At 50.4% G+C, this 14764-nt stretch overlaps 2 long non-coding RNA genes across 25 annotated transcripts in view; one reads left to right on the forward strand and one right to left on the reverse strand.

Moving 5' to 3' along the window:
- Positions 1–3164, forward strand: part of LOC144289734 (uncharacterized) — a 26159-nt gene extending 22995 nt beyond the window's left edge. For 7 of the 9 annotated variants that reach the window (XR_013357665.1, XR_013357666.1, XR_013357663.1 and 4 more), the window contains 2 exons: positions 245–2283; positions 3075–3164. This is a non-coding gene — a long non-coding RNA (uncharacterized LOC144289734). The remainder of the gene's footprint in view (positions 1–244; positions 2284–3074) is intronic. The other 2 variants (XR_013357662.1, XR_013357661.1) reach the window with 2 other exon arrangements.
- LOC144289732 (uncharacterized) overlaps positions 1–11667 on the reverse strand; it is a 15485-nt gene extending 3818 nt beyond the window's left edge. For 5 of the 16 annotated variants that reach the window (XR_013357651.1, XR_013357644.1, XR_013357652.1 and 2 more), the window contains exons 1-4: positions 11455–11667; positions 7921–8022; positions 2160–2258; positions 251–389 (exon numbers count right to left, since the gene is read on the reverse strand). This is a non-coding gene — a long non-coding RNA (uncharacterized LOC144289732). Of the gene's footprint in view, positions 1–59; positions 480–1932; positions 2086–2159; positions 2259–7920; positions 8023–11454 lie in introns of all 16 variants that reach the window. The other 11 variants (XR_013357656.1, XR_013357647.1, XR_013357655.1 and 8 more) reach the window with 8 other exon arrangements.
- Between the last annotated feature and the right edge of the window lie 3097 nt (positions 11668–14764).

Here is a 14764-nt window from a genome sequence, read left to right on the forward strand (position 1 = left end):
TTGTTTCTTGTCTTTTTAACAGCTTTATTGACATATAATTAACATATCATAAAACTCACCCACTGAAAGTGAGCAGTTCGCCGATGGTGATGTTTTTCACAGAATTGGGCAATGATCGCCACAATCTGACATAGAACGTTCTCATCAACCCCCAGAGAAATTGCATCCTCATTACCAGCGCCTCCCACCCCACTTCTCACCAGCCCTCAGCAACCAAGCATGCGTCCACTTTCTCCCTCCACAGATTTACCTACTCGGGGCAGTCCGTACGCGTGGAATCCTACAGTACATGGGCTTTGTGTCTGGCTTCTTTCCCTCAGCGTCATGTTTCCAGATTCACCTAGGTTGTGTTGCTGGTTCTTCACTCCTTTGTGTGACCAAGTAATATTCTGTGGTGTGGACATACCGCATTTCAGGTATCCATTCACCAGGTGACGGACACGGGGTTGCTCTCGCTGTTTGGCTTATGAATAATGCCGCTGCAAACATACGTGCCATTTGTGTGGACCATTCTGGTTTCCTGACATACTGAGCATGCTCTCCTAGCAGAGTCTTTATTTTAGCTATTCTCTCTTGCTGGGGGGGTGGGGGGTGGGGGGCGTTTCTCCTCCAGATCTTCCTGGGACTCAACGCTCTCACTTCACTTCTCTGCTCACATGTAACGTCAGAGGTCCTCCTCGACCACCCTCTCTGCTCATCATCCCCTCTTCCCTTATTCTGCTTTAGTTCTCTTTGACTGTCTCCCTATCAGAAATCACTATTTTTTATTTCTCCTCCTCCTCCTCCTCCTTCTTCTTCTTCCTCCTCCTCCTCTTCTTCTTTTTGAGAGAGAGAGAACAGTGGGGAGGAGGAGAGGGAGAGAGAGTGTGAATCTTAAGCAGGCTCCATCCCCAGTGTAGAGCCGGATGTAGGGCTCTATCTTATGACCCTGAGATCTTGACTTAAGCCAAAATCAAGAGTCAGACACTTAACTGACTGCGCCACCCAGGTGCCCTGACAGAAATCACTTTATATTGTTATCTGCATATTTGATTTTTCTCCCCCTGCATGGAAGCTCCATGAGGACAGGAACCCAGGTGGTCTTGTGCCCTGCCGGGCCCTCAGTGCTGGGCACATGGACAGTGCTCAATCAGTAGACAGTCGACGATGACATGGATCACCCAGGCCATGCTCCATGCCAGCGCTGGGCTTCTAGGTGGTGAGCAAGACATGCCCAGGGGCTCTGGTTACCAGGGCTGCTCTGATCATTGCTCTACTAGCAGCATCTCGACTCGGCCTTTCTAATTTCTTCCTAAGACAGCAGGGAAGACAGAGGAGTCGGCCGGTAATCCACCAGGGTGCTGTGTAGGATGGTAAGGCTTTTCAGAGGGAGCACTCCGGCTGGAAACGAATGGGTTGTGACTACTTAGGAACTCTGTGATGCGAGCAGTTCACTGTGTTTCTTTGCCTCAGTTTTCCCAACTGTCAAATAGAAAATCTCTTTACTGGCTGGCTGTGAGGGTTGTGTTAGTTAGGGTTCTTCAGAGAAACAGGACCAGTCGAATATATAAGATTTAGTGCAAGGAACTGGCCCCGGGGCTGGTGGGGGTGGAGGAGTCCAGGGGTCTGCTCTCTGGAGTTCGGAGACCTGGGAAAGCCGGGGGGTGTTCTGAGAACTGGAGGGCAGATGGTGTGAGTCCCATGTGAGGACGGGAGACCCGTCTCAGCTCGAGGAGTCACAAATTTCCCCTTCCTTGGCTTTTTTGTCCTGTTACAGCCTTCCAGGGATTGGATGAGGCCCACCTCCACTGGGGAGGAGGACAAGCTGCTTTACTCAGGCTGATGTTTTTAAATGCTAATCTCTTCTGGAAACATCCTCACAGACATGCCCAGAAATAATGTTTAATCTGGATACCCCAAGTCCCAATTAAATTGACACAGAAAATTAATTACCACCAGGGTAAAGTGAAGTAACGTGGGTGAAACATTCAACGCATGTTAGCTATCTGTATGTGGATAAATAGAACCATCAGGAGAGCGGGGGAAGTGAGGAGGATGCCAGGAAACGAGGCTGGAAGGCAAGGGGAGAGAATCAATGAGGGCTTTCTGGGGGAGGTGGCACCTAAGCTGGGCAAGTAGGAGGTAGCCCGGGGAACATGACATCCCTCCTCCTGCCTCACCTCCAGCTCAGGGCTGCCACATGTAAGACGGAGACTGTAGGCAGACATCCTGCCACCTCGGCTTCCCTGCTGGCAAGTCTGACATTTGCCGGAAGGTTCCTGGGAGAAGAGGCAACATGACATGGTGGGTAAGCTCAGGGCTCAGGGCAGCCCTGGTGACCTGGTGTTCAAATCCCCTGGCTTCCCAGCTGCCTCCCTGGGTGTCCCTGGGCAACATGCTGAACCTTTCTGAGCCTTCACGTCCTCATCCATAAATGGGGATGGTAGTAATGGGGCAGGAGTGTCCTGAGAATATCCACCGAGGGGATACACGGAAGCAGGTGCCACAGGGCGAGCGTCGTGGTCAGCCTTGGCCAAAGCCCCTCGAGGCTCCGTGCTGTTGCCTCCAACTCTTCCCAGAGCGATGGTAAAGCAGGCAACTATTTTTGAACCCAGGCTCTCTACTTAAGGAGCCGGAGCAGACTAGGACAGGGGTGTCCAATTCTGCTCTGAGCCCGCTGTGTGGTCTTGGGAAAGTGAACCACTCCTGCTGAGCCTGGGGGGGGGGGGCGCTGCCCCTGGGGGGAAATGAGATAAAGGCGGCCCAACCCTCGCTGCTTCCCGTCTGCTGCAATCCCTAGGAGCGGTCCCCAGCCCCTCCTCCACCCTCATCCCTCTCCCGGGGCTTAATTGGGCAGCTGCAGGCACTTGGCACTTAACCTTCTCCCCATCTGCCCTCCCGGGAAAGAATGAACGCTAATCCCCGGAGCTGCTTCCCGCGCCCTCAGGGAAGTGTGCTGAGTGCAGGGAGCGGGGAGCCGCGCGGGAGCCAGCGGGCCTCCCAAGTAGCCCAGCCCTTGCCCAGAGTCCTGCCCCCTTCCTGGAGCCGCGGGGGCTCAGCACCGCGAGCAAGCCTGTGAATCACCCCCCTTCCAGCCCGGCCCTGTCCCCCTAAACCAGCGCGGCCTGATGGAAATAGGATGGAGCCACCTCTGTAACTCCCATTTCCGAGGAGCCACATTCAAGAAATAAAAAAGAGATGAAATTTTAATAACGCACTCTATTTAACCCAATATATTCCAAATAGGATCTTTTTTTTTTTTTTTTTTTGCTTACTTATTCATGAGAGAGAGAGAGAGAGAGAGAAGAGAGAGGCAGAGACACAGGCAGAGGGAGAAGCAGGTTCCATGCAGGGAGCCTGACATGGGACTCGATCCCGGTCTCCATCCCTGGTCTCCATCCCAGGTCTCCATGCCAGGTCTCCAGGATCATGCCCTGGGCCCAAGGCAGACGCTCAACCGCTGAGCCATCCAGGCGTCCCCCAAATAGGATCTTTTTAACGTAAAACCAATATGCACAGTTACCGGTGAGTGAGCTCCTTTGTATTCTTCTAAGCATACAAAACCTTCCACATGCAGAGTGTGTTTTATGCTTTTACAGCGCATTTCAATTTGGAAGCTAAATTTTCATGGGAATACTTGATGTGTATTTTGATTTCATAAAATTTATAGTTGAAAGAGTAGATTCACCTACTCAAGTTGCTCCAGACCCACAGAAAAGTTTTCAAATAAGGAGACGGCAGGATCTGTTTTTAAATTTAAATGTACGTTAATTAAGGTGACATAACATGAATGATTCAGCTCATCAGTCACCTGCAACCACCCTGCAAGGAAGGGCTCAGCGTGTGGCTGCTGGTTAGTTTAGGGTCCCGGAGGCCCTGCTCTGGTCTCTGCGCCTGAGCCCCCAGGCTGCCCCTCACCTCCCGCCCTGGAAGGTGTATGGCACAGTAGCACAAGAAGAGGTGGGAGCTCTGCCTCCAGAGTCACTCTGAGTGACTGGGTGGCTCAGCAGTCACTGGGCCTCTCTAGGCCTTTCTCTTCCTAGCTGTCAAAACTTTTCATTCAAAGAAACCAAGTGCTTGCAACTCACTACGGTCTGTTCTAGGCTCTGGGAACGCGCAGTGAGCGCGCTGGGAAGAGAAACAAAGCAGGAAAAAGGGAGGAGGGCTGTTATTTGAGAGCAAGAGGACAGAGGTCACTCTGTCTTCCTGGCTGACCAGACACTCCCTACCATCCCTGGCAGCCTTATCAAAGGCCTATCACGTGCTTGGCTTTGCAAGGCAGAGGGAGGCCCCAAGGCAGAGGGTGAAGAGCAGGAGTCTGGAGGGTGGTTCCTGGCTCACATTTGCCCCGCAGCAAGAAGAGGCTGGGCACCTGAGCTGCCAAACACAGCCAGGCCCTGCCAGACAGGTGTGTCACGAGGGCTGGGAGCCAGTGAATCACAGCTGCTGGGCTGAGCCAGGCCCACGCCAGGGTCTGGTGGAGCAGCTGGCCCCAAGCCTGTCCTGAGCACTCCCTTCCTCTCCTGTGTCTCTCATCTTTCCCCCTTTGCAGCCTCTTTCCTAGGGTCTCCCATCCCCTTCTTCCTCTCCGGCCTCACTCCCCTTCACCCACCCACCCCATGTTTACTGAGGACTTACTATGTGACAGACACTGTGGGAAGCTCTGGGATGCTGCAGGGACTAAGAGGTGCCTGTCCTCCAGGAGCTGTATGTATGACTGGGTGGCCCCATAAATAAGACTGTAATGTTGGCTTAGGAAAGAGAGATGTGTGCCCCTTGAGATTAATGCTGAGACGCACTGGGGGAATTTGATAGACAGATACTATGGTCAGAATTAAAAGACCAAGAATCAGGGAGCTTTGCACCTTCTGGAACACAGAAGGAGCCCACTCGAGGGCATACAACACGTGGTTCGAGGCCTGGAGCTGAGCACCCTCCCTTCAGGGCTGAGCCTGCTCTTACTATTTGCTTTCTTTTCTTTTTTGCTTGCCTTCTATTTGACATAAAATAACAGTGCTCTGTGAGTAGATAAGGGCACTGACTTCCTGACTCAATGATTCCAACAGGAGGTCAATCAAGAACAAAAATGTCATGGGATCCATCCATGCATCCATCCACGGACAAGTTACTAGGCACCTAGCACTTTCTATGGATTGAAGCTCCAGCATGGAACAAGACAGAATTCTTAACCTCAGGGATTTTGAGTCCCAGGTGACAGGGCATTAAAAAAAAAGGCCCTTTGAGGTCATGAGTGCAAACAGGCAGGAGAGTTGCTAGGGGCGGTGGGGGGGTGGGGGACTCATGGAGGTCACCACAGTGTAGACATTTGGCGACTGGGAGGGACACTGCTAAATGATACAGCTAAGGACAGCCTCGAAGCATGGGGAATGATTAGCTAGGAAAAACGGGAGAAATTGTTCTGGGCAGGGGGAACTGCTTGGAAAAGTTTAGACCTTGATCTATACACACACACGTACACAAAGACACAGTGTGGACACAAAGTAGTTCCACCTTGTAGGAGTCTGGATCAAGGAGTCCCAAAAGATGGGTCTGAAGAGGTAAATGGGTCAGCTTACAAAGGATGTAGTAAAAGATGCCAGGGAGATTGGACCAGAGAGTAACTTTCAAATTTGTGTTTTAGAAAGATGATGTGGGCCAGATCCTGAATAATGGAGGGGGAGAAACCTGGAGCCAGAGAGACTGGTTAAGGGGCTGTTGCCAAAATCCAGGGGGGAACTGACAATGGCTTAAGATAAGGAAATGGCAGTGGGGATGGAGAGAAGTGGATGGAGGTCAGGTCAGAATTAAGGTGAAAGGCCACAGTGACTACATATTGGGGGAGGGAGGAATCAAGGGCGACCCCAACTTCATGGCTTGAGCAATCGCAGGGGCTGATGGGGCTGTTGGGCAGTGGGAATGCTGGGTGGGACCTGATTGGGGGGGGAAGTTGGGATGTTCAGATTCATGGATGATGAGTTTGGGGTCCTTGTGAACCTCACTGTGGAGTTATTTATGAAGCAGTTTGATGAATCGGAACATGAGATGAAGAATTAGGCTGCTGATCTAGAAATGGGAGATACTGGCTGCCAGACAAGATGAAAACTGGGGAGCAGGGGCAGAAACTCAGGGGGACTATATCATGTGAGGAAAGAAGGGACCAAACATTAGACACTGAGTTGGTTAGTTGGATCAGGAGCCAAGAGGCTCATGGTTTCTTGTGTCTGCCCCTCACTGGCCAAGTGAGTTTTGCCCAATTGCAACTGCTCTCTGGGCCCGTTTCCCCATCTGTGAAACACTGAGGCATGGAGAAGATCATTGATCTTCTGCCCCATGGGAAGTTGCCCCAGGGTTCCCAGGAAGCCCTCCAGTGGTCAAGGCCAGAGCCGAGGTGGCACTGGGCAGCTATGGCTTGGGATGATCACCTCCTCCTAAAGCACAGTAGTTCCACTACGATTTGCTAATTTGAACTTCTGACTCTGTTTTGGCTTGGTGAAAAGGCTCCATGACTCAGAAGAAGGTGATGAGAAGATGACCTCTCCTGTGCCATCTGGCAGAGGGTAGAGCCACACCCAGCTGGGAGTGTCTCTGATGCTAGAAAGAATGATGCCTCCAAGAGCTGGAGGGAGTTAACGACAACACTGACCCTACAGCACCTTTTGGCCCACGTTCCAGAGTCAGGGGAATCTCGTGATCACTGCATTCGAGGGGTCCCAGTGGACTCATCTGGACTGTTAGCATCACCAGCCCAAGTACTGCAGGGATGACAAATGAGATTCAGCTCTAGTGACACTTGTAGTTGATGGGAAGGTGGCCTAGAGCAGCACTGAGGATTCCGAGGCTGAATCTCAGTGAGGATAAAGTGCTGTGATTGATTGACAATGTCTGCCCTGGGCAGCAGATGAGTGGTAGCGGTACGTGTGCCATGGATCTGCTAGCTTTGATCTAATCTTTGTTCTTAACAAGGACATGAACTTTTCATCCCTGTCAGCGTCCCTGGCTGCTCTATTGTGCTTTCTCTTCTTTCTCCTCCTCTTGCCATTGAGCACTTCAAAGGTTCATCCTGGCCCACTTCCCAGTGGACCAGTCACTTCAGGAAACAAATGGGCTGCTCTCTGGAGGAAGCCAGATCACTCAATGAGTTCCCATTTCTCCAGAATTAGATGGTTAGTCATGCCGACCAGGGGCAGTCGGTAGGCTTGTGGCCAGGGAAGCACAATGCCTTTCTGCCGAAACCCTGGGTGTGGGCCTGGTTTCTGAAGATATGCAAGGCTGTGTTCAGGAGGCTCCTGACACCACCCTCAAGTCTGCTTGCTGTATCGTAAGGAGGGCCTGCCGGTACTAACAGTGAAGAAACAGAAGGGGACTCTGCTTCATCTCGGGACACTTCAATCTGCCTGTTATCTTTCATGTTTTAAAAGAAATACTTTTCGGGATCCCTGGGTGGCGCAGCGGTTTGGCGCCTGCCTTTCGATCCTGGAGACCCGGGATCGAATCCCACGTCGGGCTCCCGGTGCATGGAGCCTGCTTCTCCCTCTGCCTGTGTCTCTGCCTCTCTCTCTGTGTGTGACTATCATAAATACATATTAAAAAAAATTAAAAAAAATAAAAGAAATACTTTTCATTACTTAAGCAAACCCATGTTTGCTGTAGAAAAGTTGAAACTATGGATAAGCAACAAGAAGGAATTAAAAATGGTCTGCCGTCCCAATACCTAGGAAAGAAGCACTATCTCAACAAGTTGGTGTGCATCTTTCTAGATCTTAGCAGTGTGGGCACTAGTCCATTAGTGGAGACAAGGGCCACAGCCCTGGCGTAGGTGAGGGCCCCTTGCTGGGTCAGGCATTAACCCTCTAGCTGCCAGGTCATGGGGTGAGGCCAGGGCAGGCGGGGTGGCATGCATGGGGTATAGGAGGTAACTTCTATCAGCCAGACCGGAAATACCTGAGTATTTAATGACTTGAGCTGGTCCTCTATGGATGATCCTCAGTGTCCTCTCCCAGTTCCTCTGGAGGGTGTAACTGGATGTATTGGCTGGATACGGGCCTGGGTTTAGGAATAAGATTGGTGGGTGGAATTGGAAGGCCTCACTTCCCAGCCAAAGATTCTATCTGCATTTGGAGCTTCGTTGCTTCTGGAGGGTGAACTGGGCCACTCCCCTTTATCTTCTTTAACTAGCAAACCACTTCCCTGCCTCCCCTACTCCCTCCCCCTACCCCCACTGGTCCGGGGACCAAGGAGTTTCCTAGAAGTAAAGAATCTAGGATTCTGGCCTACATCTTGGAATTCAAAGTTAAAAATAACCTTGTCTTTGGGATTTGGCTGCCTTCAGTCAAGGCCAGATTAGAAAGGACCACAGGATTTTAGAGCAGACACTTATGAGGGAAGGGACAACCTGGATAGGAACAAGGACTTGGCACTCATGCCCAGCCCAAGGGGAGTGGGAGACAAGGGATCCTTCTGTGTAGGTTCAAGGCTGATCCTAGAACCTTCCTGACTGTGCCAGCCTCGCTGAGTGGGTACCCTCCTCTTCGAAGGCCCTAATGCTTTGAGGCTCAGGTAGCATTGCTGTAGGACCCTTCTCAACTACAGGAGCCTCTGCACTCCAATCTGAAGGTCAAGGAGATCTCCCCAGATGGGGGAATCCAGGCACCAATGACAGATCTCACACAGTAGCGTCAGGTCAGGGAGGGACCCAGTCACCAAGACTGGAGCTCTGCATCTCTCCCAGCTCACAAAGATACTCAGGACTTATTTCACAAGTGGTTTAACTTTGTGGTTCAAAGCACAGGTTCTAGAGTTAGACTACTTGGGTTTGCATCCCATCTTGAGCACTTATTAGCTGTGTGACTTTGGGCAACTAATTTAACCTCTCTATGCCTCAGTTTTCTCATCAGCAGGGGGTACATCATACCTATGTTATAGAGATGTTATGAGAATTCAATTAATTAACATACACAAAAATTATATATAACTGATTGTTAGAATTACTTGCTGACATACACATACATCCCTGGGTGGTCTTGAACATGTAGCATTTGAGAAGGAGAACCTAGGGAAAAGCTGGAAGTTCTTGTTAATGGGGACGGTGGGGCCTTGAGCTATTGCGCTTCAGGGAGTGGTTCTCAGACTTGAGACGGCATTAGAATCATCTGGAAGTCTTGTTAAAACAGATTGCTGGGCCCCACTCCCCAGGGGCCTGGACCGAAGCTGAGAATCTGCATTTCTCACCAGCTCCCAGGTGATGCCCATGCTGGAGGTCCCCACAACACACTTGGAGCGGCACTGGTTTCCAGCTGTTGTAAGTGTGCCCTGAGCTGTCTCATGCTGGTGACACATCTTTTTTTTTTTTTTTTTTTTTTAAACTGAAGTGGGATCTTACCTGACATTTTGTAATCAGACTGTAAGCTTGACAGGAGCTGGGGTGGTGACGTTTCTCCCCAGTGTGTATGTAGCATCTGATGCATAGGAGGTGCTCAGTAAATATTTGTTGGAGGAAGGAAAGAAGCATGCTTGCTGCATTCAGCAATATTCTTGTGTACATTTTTCCTGTTAATAAATACTCTTCCACAACATTGTTTGGTTGGCTGCATAGTTTTCCCTTGTATGGATGTCAGGCAGAGAACTTGAGCTTGCTGGAACAAAAAGGGGCAATGTACTTGGAGAGGCAGAGTGCCTCAGCAACTGGAACCACCGATGGTGGGAAGCCACGAACCCGTGGAAGGACCCTTCCCCATGTCTCTCCTCAATGATGCCACTTCACTGTGATAGGTTTGTTCCCTTTCCTTGGCTTTTGTTACTACTTTGTCCACGTGGCATCCAAGGTGACTGCCCACACGTCCCAGTTCTCTCTCTCGGTATGGATCCTGCCGCATGACCAGTCAAGTCTGTCTGCCCCTCACATTCTCTCTCTCTCCTAGTCACTCCAGCTGGGACTCTGCTCGGCCCTTCTGGGGTCAGGTGCTTACTCCTCATCCAATCAGAGAGGAGGGCTGCATTTTCACACTACGGATGCCAGGTGCCCTTGTGGTGGGGGTACCGTCAAGTGGGTGGTGGTGATGCCCAAGAGATCCATTGGAATTGCTTTTTATTCATCTCTCCATCTCTGTACTTAAACCTGATTTCAATTTCAATCTGGTGACCAGGATTTGGTTTCTGTGGACTTTTCTGGGCTCAGAGCAGGGATTTGACTGACTTAACCCCATCTCCCATCCATTAGCGATAATGGCCCATGGCGGCGTCGTAGGTTTGTCTGATGTCTTTGAACATTTAATCCGCGCAACGTGATTTTGAGGGAGGCAGGAGGTTTCACCCAATGATGCCTGTTTAGCACCAGCAAGTCTGTTCATGATCCGAAATGCAGCTGAAAAAATAAATATAATTAAAAAGATAACTCAGGCCAGCGTTGCCGGAGACTGTTTTACATGGGTGCATAATGAATGCTAAGCTCAGTGCAGCAGCGCCAAAAAGCAAAATAAATTCTTGGAGTTGGTCTGTTTCCTGCCTGCAATACATTTGCTTGTTCCAAACAAATATATTTGTCAATACAACACAATTAGGAAGGCTGAGCCAATCAGACCATCAAATATCCAGAGAAGCAGAACGTGGCTTCCATACGCCCTGCTAGATGGAGCCAAGGTCTGAGCATATTATGACCAAATCAATTATAGCCCAGGCAAGCCTTGCGTTCCCGGCCAGGACAAGCTTTCTCATCTCTCCTGGTTGCTTAGAGAGTTCAATCTCTTTTTTTCTTCTTTCTCAATGTTACTCATAACCCTTGAGGCAGGCCTTCCCCTGACCCCTCCCAATCTTTGAGGTTGATTTGCTTTCTTTCTTTTCTTTTTTTTCTTTCTTTTCTTTTTTTTTTTTTTTTTTTTTGCTAACAGCTAGAAACAATTGCTGACATACACAGCTTTTAGAATGAGAGCTTGCTGAATTGGGACTAATAATTAGTGTTGATGATAGTAGCTACTACTTCTTCCATAGATGCCAAGCTTTTGACATTCATGGTTTTTCCTGATCCTTGCAACAAGGAAAGGCCTATCCTTGCCTAGGATAGGCATTACTAGTTCCATATTACGTATAAGGAAACTGAGGCTCCCAGAGGCCAAATGGCTTGCCAAAGAGGCCACTTCGTTAGTGAGTGCCTGAGCTGAGATTCAAACTCTAGTCTCTGATGCCAGAGCTTATATTAGGACTATAGATGTTAGGAGACATAGAATTCAACTCAATTTGGCTTTAAACAATAATGGGGTTAAATGGCCTTTGGGACTTGATAGCTCTGAGGGGAGCTTCAGGCAATGCTTAATCCAGCCACTCCAGTGATGTCACCAAGGGCCAAGTTTCTGCTCTGGCTGCCTTCATTGTCAGGCTTCATGCTACTGGGTTTGCAGCCCACCTCTTTGAGCTCTCCCCTCCTGGAAGGAAATAACTGCTATATCCTTTAAATCCTCAAGTTATGGGGAAGGAAGAACTTACCCTCTGGGGGCTCCTGTGGAAGAGAAATGAACTATTCTCAAAATCTTGGTATCCCATTTGCTTGACTTGAGTTAGGAGCCCATCCCTGATCTACGGCACCTGGTAGAGGGATTCCACGTGCTGTCTGCCTTAGGCTGGAGCCAGGGGGTAGGGTTAGGATCACCCCAGCCACCAGGCTGAGCACTGGAGGAGAGGAGGGGTCTGTGATTCTAGAACAAAACTGCATCAGAATAGAGGGAAATGACCTAGTTAACCAACTGGCCAGAGGCACAGGCACTGACCAATCAGAACTGACACCACCCCCAAAGACTCAGTTAACCCTTTGCTACTCAAAGTGGCCTCTGCTGACTGCTGCATTGGCCGACTTTGGGAGCCCTATGGAGATGCGGAATCTCAGAACGTACCTCTGCGATTACTGAATTAGAATCAGCATTTTCAACAAGATCTTTAAACCTTCACCCAGGTTTAGCAAATTTGAGCAGCATTCGTTTAGCAGAGTGGCACAGCAGGAAGGACAGTGTTTTTGTGCCAAATAGGTGGGGTTCCATGGCTTACTAGCTGGGTGAGATTGAGCCGGGGCGTAATACCACCTGCCACCCCCACAAAACTGCTGGAGGAGTAAAGGAAGAAACTTGTGCTTGGCATGTGGTGAGTGCTTGATAAACATAGCTCCCTTCTACCCATCCCGGATGTTTATAAATGAGGAAACTGACCCAGAGAGGTCTCTACTTGCCCAGGACACGGGACGGGACCTCGGGTGCCCTGAGCCCTGGCCTGGGGCTTTGCTTTACTCAGTACCCTGGAGATTCTCAGCCCTGGCTGCACATTAGAAGTCGGTGGAGAGTTTAAAATATCTCGATGCTCCTGTGTCACCCCAAGTCAACTTAGAAACTCGGGGAGGGAGACCAGGCATCAGCAACGTTTAATTCCTACGGGTGGTTCCTAGGGGCGGCCAAGGTAGAGAACCAGTGCCTTCCACTTTCCAGGCACCTTAATGAATTTGGCTGTAAGAAGGCTCAGCTTTGAACAATGCTTCCGGGTGGCTAGCTGCAAACCCGGTGCTGGGTGGGGGTTCTTGCCTTCAGACACCTGTGCTCTGCTTTGGCTTTATGGGGGAACGTGGAGGAATTTGGTTCTCACTTGCACTTCTCAGACATTCAGCTAAATTTCAGCTTTCGAGCCGGGGGATTAGCGGGCTTGAGCCCACGCCCTTGGTACCGGAGATTCAGTGGAGCAGGTGGGGACCTGGTGCGGAACCATCTCTGCACCTGAGTGAGAAGGAATAGACCAGAAATTCTAAACTTTTGTGTGTTACGGATCCCTTGGCATCCAGTGAAGCTCCTTGACCCTTCTCAGAAAATGCTTTTATTTTATAGAATGGGACTAAGGAAAGCAGTTGTTTTGAAATACAATGATCAAAATAGAAAAAAAAAAAACAATTTGGAATATATGTGCTTCTTTATTAACACTAAATAGTAATATCTAGCAGTGAGTTTATTAACTACCAGAAGCTTGAAATAGTGATGAATATACTGAATATTTTATCAGTATCTGCAACAGCTGTCCTGTGATATTAAAGAATTGGTTGATTTCTATTGGTGACAAAGTCACAGGCACTGCTAATCCTACTGGAGGTTTTTGGTTAGAAGCTGAGTTGCGGTTAGAGGTTAGTGAAAATGATCTGATTTTTTTCCACCCATGTCCGCTGACCCCCTGAAATCTATCCAGAGACTCCTTGGGTTCTGTGGCCCCATGTTAAGGACCCTGGGGACAGAGAAACGGGCTGAGGGCAAGGCTCTGGCTGCAGCGGTGCTGTGGAAGATGGGTGCTTCACCCAGCATAGCGCTGTGCATCTCCTTCAGGACATTCAGCCTGTAGTTTCCTAGATGCTGAGGTCCTGGCTGCAGAGCTGTGTGCCCTGGAGTTAGGGGTGTGCAAGACAGAGCTTCAGAGAAAAGCACACCAAGGTCCTCATCCCAGGTGTCCTCCTCATGGACCCAGGCATGCTGCTTTACATCTTTAGACCTCGTTATCTTTATGTATGGGGTCCTCATACTCCCTCCAAGGGTTTCTGTGATAATGAATGAAAAAGACACAGTAGTAGTGGACCTACTGGTTAAGGGTGCTGGCTGGGTGACCTAGAACAGGTCCCTGACCTCTCCGGGTCTTGCTTTCCACATCTGTAAAATAGGCTGCTACGAAGTGCCTGTCTTACCATGAGGGTGCCATGCATGACGGCAGGGGAGCATTTAATGACCTTGACCTTGAGCGGGGCCTGGCACCCACACAGCCCACCCGTACATGGTGAGCTGAGGCATCCCGTGGGGGTGCCAAGCACAGTGACTTTGGAGACTGCTTCTTCAGACAGGCCCCATGGCTTGTTTCCTGGGCTGGACCACACAGGTGGCTGCCAGCAGCAGGGGTAGCCTTGGAGGATGCTTGGTAACCTCCTGTCCTCAGGCACACCAGCCTGCCCCTGAGGTGGGGAGGAATCTGATTGGAACCTTGCAGGGGGATGACAAGCCCCTGCTGCTGGGCCCCGCTGCCAGCCCTCCCAGCTGCCGACCCCGACACCGTTGAGCTGGGCCCTGGTGTCTCCCCAAGGCCTGTTCCTGGCTCAGCCATGGGTACACCTGGGGCCGGGCCCGGGGGAGCCAGTCGGCAGCCAGCACAGCCTGGGGCCTGCTTTTCTTAGGAAAGAACTCCTCTGCAGGCCTTTCAGCCAGTCACTCCCCGTCTGGAGTCTCTCATTCTCTTTCTCTGTTTCTGTGGATGGTCTTCTTTGTGCCTTGCTTCTGTTTCTCTCTCTCGATCTCTCTACCTGCCTATCTCTGTCTCCACCTCCCTACTTTTCTCTGTTTCGCTCACCAGCCTGCCTTGCTTCTGCCTTCCCTTTCTTCCTCCTTCTCTCTCTTTCTCTTTCCCCACACCTGTCTGGCTCTCTCCATCTTTCTTTCTCTTCTGCTCCTCTCCCTGTCTCTCCCTCCGTCTGTCTATCAGCCTCTCTGTCTCTTCCTTTCTCTCCAGTCCCGCCACCCCCCATGCTTGCATCCCCAGCATCTCATAAACCCCACGGCATTCTGCTGACCCGTGGGGACTCCACTCATCTGACATGGTGAGCAGTGTCACTGTAGAGGGTACACGCTTCCTGAAGTTTTAATTCCCCAACTCCAGAGGCAGTGTCCTGGGAGGAAGAAGTGGCCCAGAGGATGGGCCGTGCCTGAGGCTTGTGAGCAGGCCATAGATCTTTGTGCTTAGAAGTGGGCAACAAGATTGTGTCTGTACTACCTTCAAATCGGTAACTAGCCCT

This window comes from Canis aureus, chromosome 19, assembly GCF_053574225.1.
Source record: "Canis aureus isolate CA01 chromosome 19, VMU_Caureus_v.1.0, whole genome shotgun sequence".
NCBI lineage: Eukaryota > Metazoa > Chordata > Mammalia > Carnivora > Canidae > Canis > Canis aureus.